The sequence below is a fragment of the Lissotriton vulgaris genome, chromosome 11, assembly GCF_964263255.1.
Source record: "Lissotriton vulgaris chromosome 11, aLisVul1.2, whole genome shotgun sequence".
In the NCBI taxonomy this organism is placed as follows: Eukaryota; Metazoa; Chordata; class Amphibia; order Caudata; family Salamandridae; genus Lissotriton; species Lissotriton vulgaris.
In genome coordinates this window covers 746062411-746072736 of record NC_141699.1, presented here as the reverse complement: position 1 = coordinate 746072736, position 10326 = coordinate 746062411, and the positions used below count along the sequence as shown (strand labels likewise).

Genomic DNA, 10326 nt, shown 5'->3' with positions numbered 1-10326 from the left:
GCCTTTAATTTTTTTTTTCATTTAAAGGGAGGGGGCCATGCAGCCTCCCTTCCAGGCCCCTTTCGGCCCCAGTGACAGCATCCCCCAGGGCCAGCCTTTTTTTTTAAATAAAAAAGGGAGGGGAGCCACACGGCCTGCCTCCTGGGCTGATCACAGCCCAGGGGACCCCATCCCACTGGGCCCGACCTGTAGTGTGGGTGTCCTGGTTCCACCCAGGGCACCTACCTTTTAAACGTTGGGGACCGCAAAGGGGGAGCCTCAAAAGCCCCCGCGGTTCATGCCTCCTGCACAAGCCGGCATTGCTTTATAAATAAGGAGCTGCAAACACGCAGTTCTCTGTGTGTAACAGCAATTCTGCTCCGCTTCTGGTATGCAAGAGCATTTTCTGCTCTCGCTTACTAGAAGCGGAGGAGAGTTTGCTATGATTTGGCGAGAGCGGTGCTCCCGCCAAGTCATAGCTGACTGCACTGTCTCAGGGGTGGGCCGGGACATCGCTGAAGCCGGCTCTGGGGTGTGGCGGTCCCCAGGGCCATCTATGTCTCCAGGAGGGGGGTCACATGGCCCCTATATTTAATTTTAAAGTGTTGCCCTGGGGAGGAGGCAGCCCCATGGTTGCAAGGGGGCGTGCAGCCCCATCACATTAATGCTTTCTTTTGCCCCGGGGAGGTGGCGGTCCCTGAGGCTGCGGGGGACGAGCTGCCCCCTCATTAAATTTAACATTTTGCCCAGGGGAGGTGGTGGTCCCCAGGGTGCGGAGGTTGCCATGATGGCAACTCCTGCAGTGTTATTACAATGAAGCCCCAGGGAAGTAGGGAGGTGGTGGTCACTGCGGCTGTGGTGACTGCGGTTCCCCCATATTTAATTTAAAAGTTTTGCCCCGGAGAGTTGCCGGTCCTCGGGGCTGAGGGGGGCATGTAGCACCCCCCCACCTTAATGATTTCTTTTGCCCTGGGGAGGTGGTGGCTTCTGGGTCTGCGGGGGGCCTGGTTGGCCCCAGCTTTAAAATTCACATTTTGCCTTGGGGAGGTAGCGGTCTCCAGAGTGTGGCGGTTGCCACGGGGGCAAACCCTGCACTATTATTACAGTGATGCCCCAGAGAGATGGCGATCCCGGGGCATAGTAATCCCTGGGGTAGGGTGGCTTGTAGGCCCCCCTCCTTTATTTGTACACTTCCCCCAGGGGCCAATGAATAACAAAGCATGGGATACCGTGCTTCGTTTTTTAAAACATTTCAGCCGATCCCGCCCAAAAATTTTTTTTTAAGTTTTTGTGGGCCTGGGGGTTCCGGTGGACCCCCCCCACCCCAAAAGGCCTAGGGGTCAGCGTTTTTCTACCCTGCTCCCCTTATTCTTGTGGGACTGAGTCCCAAGGTGGCTGCCAACACTTCCTGTTTGTTGGCAGCCAATCAGATTTCAGTAGGCTGTTGAAATCCCAGATATCTATATTTTTTAAACTTAAATATCTCTGAAACTACTGAAAGGGTTTACACCAAATCTCAAAAAGCACAATTTCTGGACCAACATCTAGCATTTTGCCAAATTTGAGGCAATTTCGTTCAGTTGTTCGGGCTGTAGTGTTAAAAAAATGAAAAATCCCATCAGGGCACGATTTTGTCTAGTACAACTACGAATATTACATAGATCCTATTGAACCAGTATCCTCATTTTCAAATTAGGGCGTATTTCGACCGAGGAGTGCCAGAGGGGATGTACTCAAAAAGGAAAAAAATGTCTTATCCTGTGGGACTGCCCTGTTTTACAGACATATTGGACAAAGGTGGTCCGCATCATGTCAGAGGTGTTGGAACAGAAACTGCCTTTGGACGCTAGATGGCATTTACTGTGAGTGTCTGGTGAACTGACTTGGCCCAAATACCAGCAGATTTGGCTACAGGTGGCTGCCATGGTTGCCAAACGGAATGTTGCCGTGGCATGGGGGACTAGCCAACCGCCTAGAGTCTCTCAGTGGAAACGAGACATGGACTGGTGCTGTACGGCAGAAAAGACAATTTATGGTAACCAGGGATGCCCCAAGAAATGGGAAAAAGTCTGGCAATGATGGGTAGACTACAGGGGGTTTGGGTTGGCATTAGACAGAGAGGGCGGGCTCCATGACTGGGGGATTCTACCTACTAATGCAAGATCAAGACGTTTTTAGCGGAATGTGTACGCTAATGAAACTACATGCAACTTGCTGTAAGCATAGGACCATGTTTGTTAAAGCTGACTATTGTTCAATAAAAAGAATGTTTAAAAAAAATATATATGAAAATACCCATAGGCATAACATGAGGAAACTCGTTTTGGGGCACCCCTTTTTTCTCGGCCTCTGCTTGACTGATCACCCAGAAACTTTCAACACAGCAACTGAACCAAAAAAGGAGTTTCTTTAAAAAATGTCATAAAGATTTGTCAAGCGGCTTGGCAAAACAAAAAAATTATTTTCCTATGGAAACTTTGGTCCTAACTATAACTACCTACTGGCGACCGCCAGTAGGTGTTATATATATCACCAGAAAACTGCTTCTTTCCAATAAAGAATGCTATGGCACTATGGTACAGTTAGTGACTGAAGTGTTTTTAATCCAAGCAGAAAATAAACATCGACGCATTTCAGTGCCAACACACCTTGGTCACGACGCCACCCGTCTTTAGCATTCAACATTTTAAACCCACCCTCCGTGATCATATTCATTGACAGTGTGAAAGGACAAGCCCTCGTTGATGTACACCAGTGCCATTTTTTAACGGCTTTTGCTTTGCGTCTCACCCATTACTTATCATGAATTACAATTGTCAATGGCAATTACCCTGGTTTCAAAGTTCAACATTCAATTTTTTTACATTTCGCCTTGGTTACACATTGTGCTATATAACTTCATAGTACAACTAACAAGTTGGTCGCCATCTTCAAATTGTCTAGTGTGCCCTAATCAGTCTGTTTACGTCCAAATACTAGGAATAACAAGCTTGTTAATTTTGTGCCCCAGTGGGCTTAACTTCGTGGACACATCTTGGCATATTTGCGTTATGCTCCCATGAAAATAATTGCTAACCGGTAGGGACTCGATAACCTTGCTGTGTCCTGCCCGAGTGGGCTTACCCTGCTAGGCACCATTATTTCTATCCCTCCCAAGTGGGCTTGCCATCACAAGATATTGGTAAAAACCATTGTTGACACAGTCTGCCACCGCACCCTATCAGCACGCCTCCAGGACACCGGCATTCAAGAGAAGGCCCTGGCCTGGACCACATCCTTCCACTCCGGCAGAACCCAGAGCCTCTGCCTCCCAACCTTTTGCTCAAAAACCACTGAGATCATCTGCGGCGTCCCACAGGGATCCTCCCTCAACTCAACGCTGTTCAACATCTACATGACTCCTCTCGCCCACATCGCACGACAACATAACCTCAACATCATCTACGCCGATGACACCAAGCTGATCATATCCCTCACTGAAGACCCCCACACCGCCAAAGCCAACCTCCACAGAGGAATGAGGGCCATAGCCGACTGGATGAAGGACAGCAGACTGTGGCTGAACTCAGACAAGACGGAGGTCCTCATTCTCGGACCCACCCCATCAGCCTGGGACGACTCCTGGTGGCCCACATCGCTAGGCAAAGCCACGGACCACGCACGCAACCTGGGGGTCATCCTCGACTCAACCCTCTCCATGACCAGGCAAGTCAAAGCCGTCTCCGCGTCCTGCCTCAACACCCTCTGTATGCTCCGCAGAATCTTCAAATGGATCCCTACAGACACTAGAAAAACCATCACCCAGGCCCTCGTCACCAGCCGACTCGACTACGGGAACGCCCTCTACTCAGGAACAACAAACAAGCTCCTGAGATGACTACAACGAATCCAGAACGCCTCGGCTCGGCTGATCCTCGACGTTCCCCGCCGCAGCCACATCACACCTCACCTGAGAGGCCTGCACTGGCTCCCCGTCAACAAGAGGATTACCTTCAAGCTCCTCATCCACGCACACAAAGCACTACACAACACCGGACCTACCTACCTCAACAACCGACTCAGCTTCCACACCCCCACCCGAAGCCTCCGCTCAGCCAACCTCACCCTCGCCACAGTCCCTCATATCCGGAATACCACAGCCGGAGGAAGATCCTTCTCCTACCTCGCCGCCAAGACCTGGAACACTCTCCCAACCAACCTACGACAGACTCAGGACCTGCTGGCCTTCAGAAGACTCCTCAAGACCTGGCTCTTCGATCAGTAGCGCCCCCCCCCCCCCTCCTATCGCCTTGAGACCATCACGGGTATGTAGCGCGCTTTAGAAATGTAATGATTGATTGATTGCGTGAAACATAGCATTAAAAGTGTTTATAGGGTTACTTTTGACCAATATCATGATCAGGATCTTTCCCAGGCAAACTATATTCTAATATAAACCATCACTCAAAACAGCTCAGTTGCTGCAACTCTCTATTCTCTGAATCTGTAAAAAGCAGAAGAAGGGTTATCTTTGCGCCTGCCGATACATAAACCTTCTACGCTGAAATGCGTTCAGGCTTGCGTCCCTGTAAAAAATGCACATATATGTACATGATAAAACAATTTACATTCTTGGCGGTCTCGAGAAATAGCAACTGGGAATTAAAACCAGGCGTTATAGATGCAATTATAATTCTTCATCAATATTTAACCCTAATGGTTCTTTGTAATCCATTTCAAGAATATATCTTGATTCAAGACTTCTTAGGTCTTCCTCTATATTCCCCCCTCTTAGTTTTTTCGACACACAGTCAATCACGCTCTAAGAGAGCAACTTGTAGTCCCCTACATGAACTTTCTGAAAATGTTGTGCTACGGAATGTTGTCTATGTTTCTTATGGCTTGTAAATGCTTAAGGATGTGCTTATGTTCCTAAAGGCAAAAAGGGATTAGAGGAGCACTCGGCATGTAGTCTTATGAATGTTTTTTTACTAATCTCATCCACGGGTGCATCACTACGATATTGTGTTGGCTGGCACACCAAGTGAAAAGTAATGGCTAAGTAGAAAAAACCTACTTGTAGTGAGCACTGTTCCTACTGGAAAAAAGAACTTTTTCCAAAAATATAGAAAAACCTGCTGGTAACTTAATCAAACAGTAAACAATGTAAGATTACGCGTTCTATTATTTAATTCTCATACATAGAACTTTTATGCAGCATAAATACATTAATACATTCTGTTCATGTATCCTGTTTATACATCTGTTCTAACTATAGAACAATCAACATGTTTTGCGTGAAAATGTAAATCGATACATAACAAGTATTCTATTTACATATTTCTAAACATTTGAGAAACCATGATTCATTGTAGTACATAATTCAGTCTGAGGTGATTTTCTGAAGACACGATGCCCAATGCATTTCGGGACCAGAAGGTACCCTTCTTCAGGGGCGAAATCCTAGAACATACAAAGAACTAATCAGTGAAATCAGAGAAACTAAATGATTTCAACATAGTGGGAGCTATCTTGAAAATGAAAGACACTGAAGGGGGAAGAAAAAACATAGAGACTTCATTGTTTATCAAGTGGAAAGGAGTAAAACTCCCTTATTGTGTTCTGCTTAACACTCTATACATAAATAGTTTCTAACAGGTAGCATCATATGTTGACCTAGATAAACCTCCTCCACTTATAATGGTCCATGAGAGTAAAAAACATAATCACAATCATGTATAATCAGAGAGAAACACGAGTACAGAAAAACTTTGTATGTGCATCAATAGTAACATAAGTCTGCAAACTGAGGTTACATCTAAAGCAATCTGAGTAACGTGCTGTGTAAAATACTTTATAAAACAAAACACCTGGAGAAATGTAAAACTTTGAGTGCACATTGTTATGGAGAAACAATAATAATAATAATAATAAGCATTTATTAAGCGCCTGGCTGCACAAAGCTGTGTGTCCCCGCGCTGACTGCAAAATGCAAACCCATCAGGAAGAACATGAACCATAGGAGATAAAGTTAGTATCTGGGGAATAAGTGAGTTTTAAGTTTAGCTCTGAAACTCATTTCAGATGGCTCCATCCGTAGATGGATTGGCAGAGCATTCCAAAATTTGGTGGCCAGATAGCGGAAGGATTTTCCGCCCATCTTAGCTTTTGCGATGCGGGGGGTTTTAAATAGCATCATGCCTGACAATCTAAGGTCTCTGATCGGCCTATGGATGGTAATAAGATCTCTCAGATAGCTAGGGCCTTTGTTTTGAGCAATACGGTGTGCATAGCAGAGAGTCTTGAATATGATTCTCTCTTTAATAGGGAGCCAGTGAAGCTTGGCAAGTGCATGTTTAGTAGATGATCTCCGAGGGAGACCGAGCACCAGTCGTGCTGCTGAATTCTGTATGCATTGTAGCTGGTGCAGACCCTTTTGATTTAGACCGAGTAGGAGAACATTGCCATAGTCCAAATGAGGGGATATTAATGCATGGACAATGGTTTTTCTCGCTTCGGTCGGCAGAAGGTCGAGTACTTTACGAAGTACTTTTAAGGTGCCATAGCATTTGCTTGTGACTTTGTTCACCTGGGCTCTGCCTGAGAGGTCGGCGTCAAGCATGACTCCGAGATTTTTCACCTTCTCCACAGGCCGAGGTAATTCTCCTAGTTCGCTAGGCCACCATGCATGGGACCAGACGGAAGCATCTTTCCCTACTATCAGTACCTCAGTTTTATCTCCGTTCAAACGGAGACAGTTGGTGTTCATCCACTTCGCTATTGATAGCATACAATTAGAGAAGTTGGAAGCTGAGTCTCTATTGTCTGGCGTTATTTTGAACACCAACTGGGTGTCGTCAGCGTAACTGACAATGCCCACCCCAAATTCCTCCGCAATGTGTGCCAGGGGTTCCATGTAGATGTTGAATAAAGTAGGGCTCAAACTAGAGCCCTGTGGAACCCCATGGCTCACACTGCGAGGAGATGACTTAAAGGGTGGGCAGTGAAGTTGGAAAGTTCTGTCAGTGAGGTAGGACTGGAACCAGGTGAGAGCTGGGCCTTTTACTCCCATGTCTGAGAGCTGAGACAGCAGCGTTGAGTGCAGCACGGTATCAAACGCTGCACTCAAGTCCAGTAGGACCAAAGCTGCTGTCTCTCCCTCATCCACTATCTTCCGAATCTGTTCGGTAGAATACAGAACAGCTGATTCGGTTGAATGGCCCGATCTGAACCCTGACTGAGAGGGGTGGAGGAGCGATTCCTTCTCTAAGAACTCCATAAGTTGAAGATTGGCCACCTTTTCTAAAAATAGTATGCTACTCACATCTATTAAGTCAAAGGCAAGAACTGTTGCCCCAATTACAATACGCACGTACATTTTAACTATATGCAATTCGACTTAAGATGGAGTCATAATGTTGAACTTGGACTAGCAACTTCAAAAATGGCCCATGTGGTGTAACCCTGGAAACTCGACCTATGAGTGGGTTAAATAAAAGACACCAGATGTGAACACGGCTCTCCTAATAGAGAGTGCTAGAAGAACTATAAAAGTATGCAAACATCTACCTAAGATACTGGTTGTTACTTAGAGGAAATAGGGGTTCTTCTACAGACGTCGTGTGTACATGGTAACTTTGCTGTTAGGACCATGAGATCAGCCGGTAAATCAAATCGGACTATAGAAAACAAACAACAAGTGCTGTAGTAGGAGGATTTATGTTTACTATGAAACTGAAAGCACGGGTTAGCTAGAGGGTTTACTTGCATGTACATACCTTGGACTTTATCAAGTCGTACCCAAGGATGAAGTCGGTAGTTGCAACGTGGTGATAATACAGAGACACACGTGTTGGGAGATACGGGATAATGAAAAATAATAGGCCACTGAAAAACAAGAACGTGGCCTGTCACTGAATGTGCACGCTCACAAAGTGATATTAGTATAATAACCACTACTGAGTCTTAATGAGTTACCTCCTTGTGATCGATGAGAAAACGGGAACGTGTCAGTGATCACCTGATAGAATGCAACTTCAAGGATTTCAAGTATGCGTCGCTAGAAAAACGAAAATAGAATCTATCAATGATATTGCGCTAATGGTGAGAAATGACACTATGGCGATCAGCACTAAAATCAAATAGTTTACCTCCTCAGCTCCTGTGTCTAGTAGTCCTGCTACGAATTCTCACGTAACCGCAGAAGGTTACAACACAGTTATTTAAAGAGTTCCCGTAGTTGAAAAAATGTGCGGGTACCTATGGGAAATGTAGTCCCATAATAGCTACCTATCGTGACAAGCCAAGTGATACCGGTATGAAAATAAAATGGGTAGGAATAAGTATGTCTGTGCTAGGGAAATGAGCGGAATATATTACGATAAGTTATGACCCTATCGGTCCATCACAGACGTTTCGTTTGTATGAAATTTATTTTACCAAGAAATCGAAACTGATAAGAAAGTACTATGCCAATCTGTCTATGTAATCAGATGCTGGGAATACTGTGTTAGCGGAATGAAAAGCCGACCAGATAGTACAAATAAAAACAGGACTCTGAGGGATGTAAGTCATGGCGGAAGCTACTGGACCCGTTATTATCAGAGCTGGATCAAAAGATGGGAAAAACTCTGTTACAAAGTTAATAGGCATATGGCTCAATTTCAAATGACACATGCACAACGGTGTGTTGTCTTCAAATCTGATACTGTAATGGTGTGTTTACCCATAAACCAAGCCTATGATGTATGCATTAAACATACGTCAGGTCAGTAAGACGAACATGCGCTATTTTGTGAGCAGAAAATGTAACAGCTTAAGAACTTACTCAACGTAGTTGCATAATGCTATTAAAGAAATCATGATCATAACAGGGACATGTAGTATGCAATAAACATACGTCAGGTCAGTAAGACGAACATGCGCTATTTTGTGAGCAGTAAATGTAACAGCTTAAAAACTTACTCATCGTAGTTGCATAATGCTTTTAAAGAAATCATGATCAAAACAGGGACATGTAGTACCCCAAACAGCTACTATTTTCCAACATGGCCTATTAATAAATGATTATACAAGGGATAGCAACATAAACAAAAACATAATAATAAAAACTTTCACAATATCATATTACAAATCAGAAGTACAAAGCAAGATAGTGGGCAAAACCTGCCTAAAAACAATATATCAAAAGTTAAGTTACTCATGGACTGTAAGTGTTAAGCTGATATGGAGGTCATAACCATATAAGAGGTATTTTTTTTGATTAACTGGTGATTCAGGATAGTCGTTGAAATACCCCTATGAATCATAAAAAACATCCCAGTTCTACTCGATCATTAAGACCGTTTGGAGTACATGTACATAAAAAGTCAATCCAGTATATTTCGCGCTGTAGTAGTCTAGCAGAATTGTCTTGACCCTCCTTTTTCAATACCACCTCAATTATCTGGGCGCGTAATTGTGCTATGTTGTGTTGACTTTCGTGCCAATGAATGGCTATGGGGGTACTTTTCTTCTTGGCCCGAATGTTACTCTTGTGCTCAGTGAGCCTGATTTTAAGTTTACGTTCAGTTTTACCCATGTATAATTTCCCACATGGGCATTTGAGACAATAGACTAGATTGGTGCTATTGCAATCAGATGTATGCTTGAGTTTGATTTTCTTGGCATGGTGTGGAAAAAGGTAGGGCTAGGACCTTTCTCAAGATTTGCCCGGCGCTAACCGCCCTTGTACCATTCAAGTTTACCAAGCAATGAGGCAGGCGCCGGAGACCAGAAGGCAGGAAACAGAAGTTTTATTCCGTCGGAGCAGAACACATCAGATCAGACAACAAGGTATCATCTCGAGGTGCTCTAACAGCCTCTCGGAGGCCTGGCCTCTTATACACTGGTTTATGGCATGTGACCTTTCTTTAATACAATCAGATCTTTGTAAAGCAAGAAAAAGACATCCCCGTAATCCTAGTGTCAATCCCACCCCCATATACCTTCACAATAGAGGTCCTCAACCTGCTGATAAGAGGAGGGGGCCATCACGCAGCTGAGTGTTCCGTCGAGTCTTAGGATGTGTGCGCCTGATCATATCACAGGGGGGTGGGGAGGCCTGGATCAATAGAGGGTCCTTTGAAGGAGAGCGACCTCATACAATAAAGGGCAGTAAATGATATCTCCCGGCTTAGGCAATGGCCTCGGACCTGTGTGGACAGTCGGACACGGGGTGAGGGGCCATCAATGGAGTGGTATTCATGCTGCGTGGACAATCCAGCGCAGGAGGGAGGTTTATCAACAGAGGGGCATTCATGGGAGGAGAGGAGGTGTTGGTCAGGCGTTGGCGTGACTCCCAAGGACAGGGTCATGCAGAAGGGTCAT

General features: G+C 45.1%; 1 long non-coding RNA gene across 1 annotated transcript; it reads right to left on the bottom strand.

The window, feature by feature from the left end:
* Positions 1 to 7527: 7527 nt before the first annotated feature.
* Positions 7528 to 8153, bottom strand: LOC147683440 (uncharacterized). Its single transcript, XR_015301046.1, has 4 exons — positions 8109 to 8153; positions 7936 to 8017; positions 7737 to 7845; positions 7528 to 7637 (listed from the first exon to the last, which is right to left on the bottom strand). It is a non-coding gene; the product is annotated as an uncharacterized LOC147683440 (long non-coding RNA).
* Positions 8154 to 10326: the final 2173 nt, after the last annotated feature.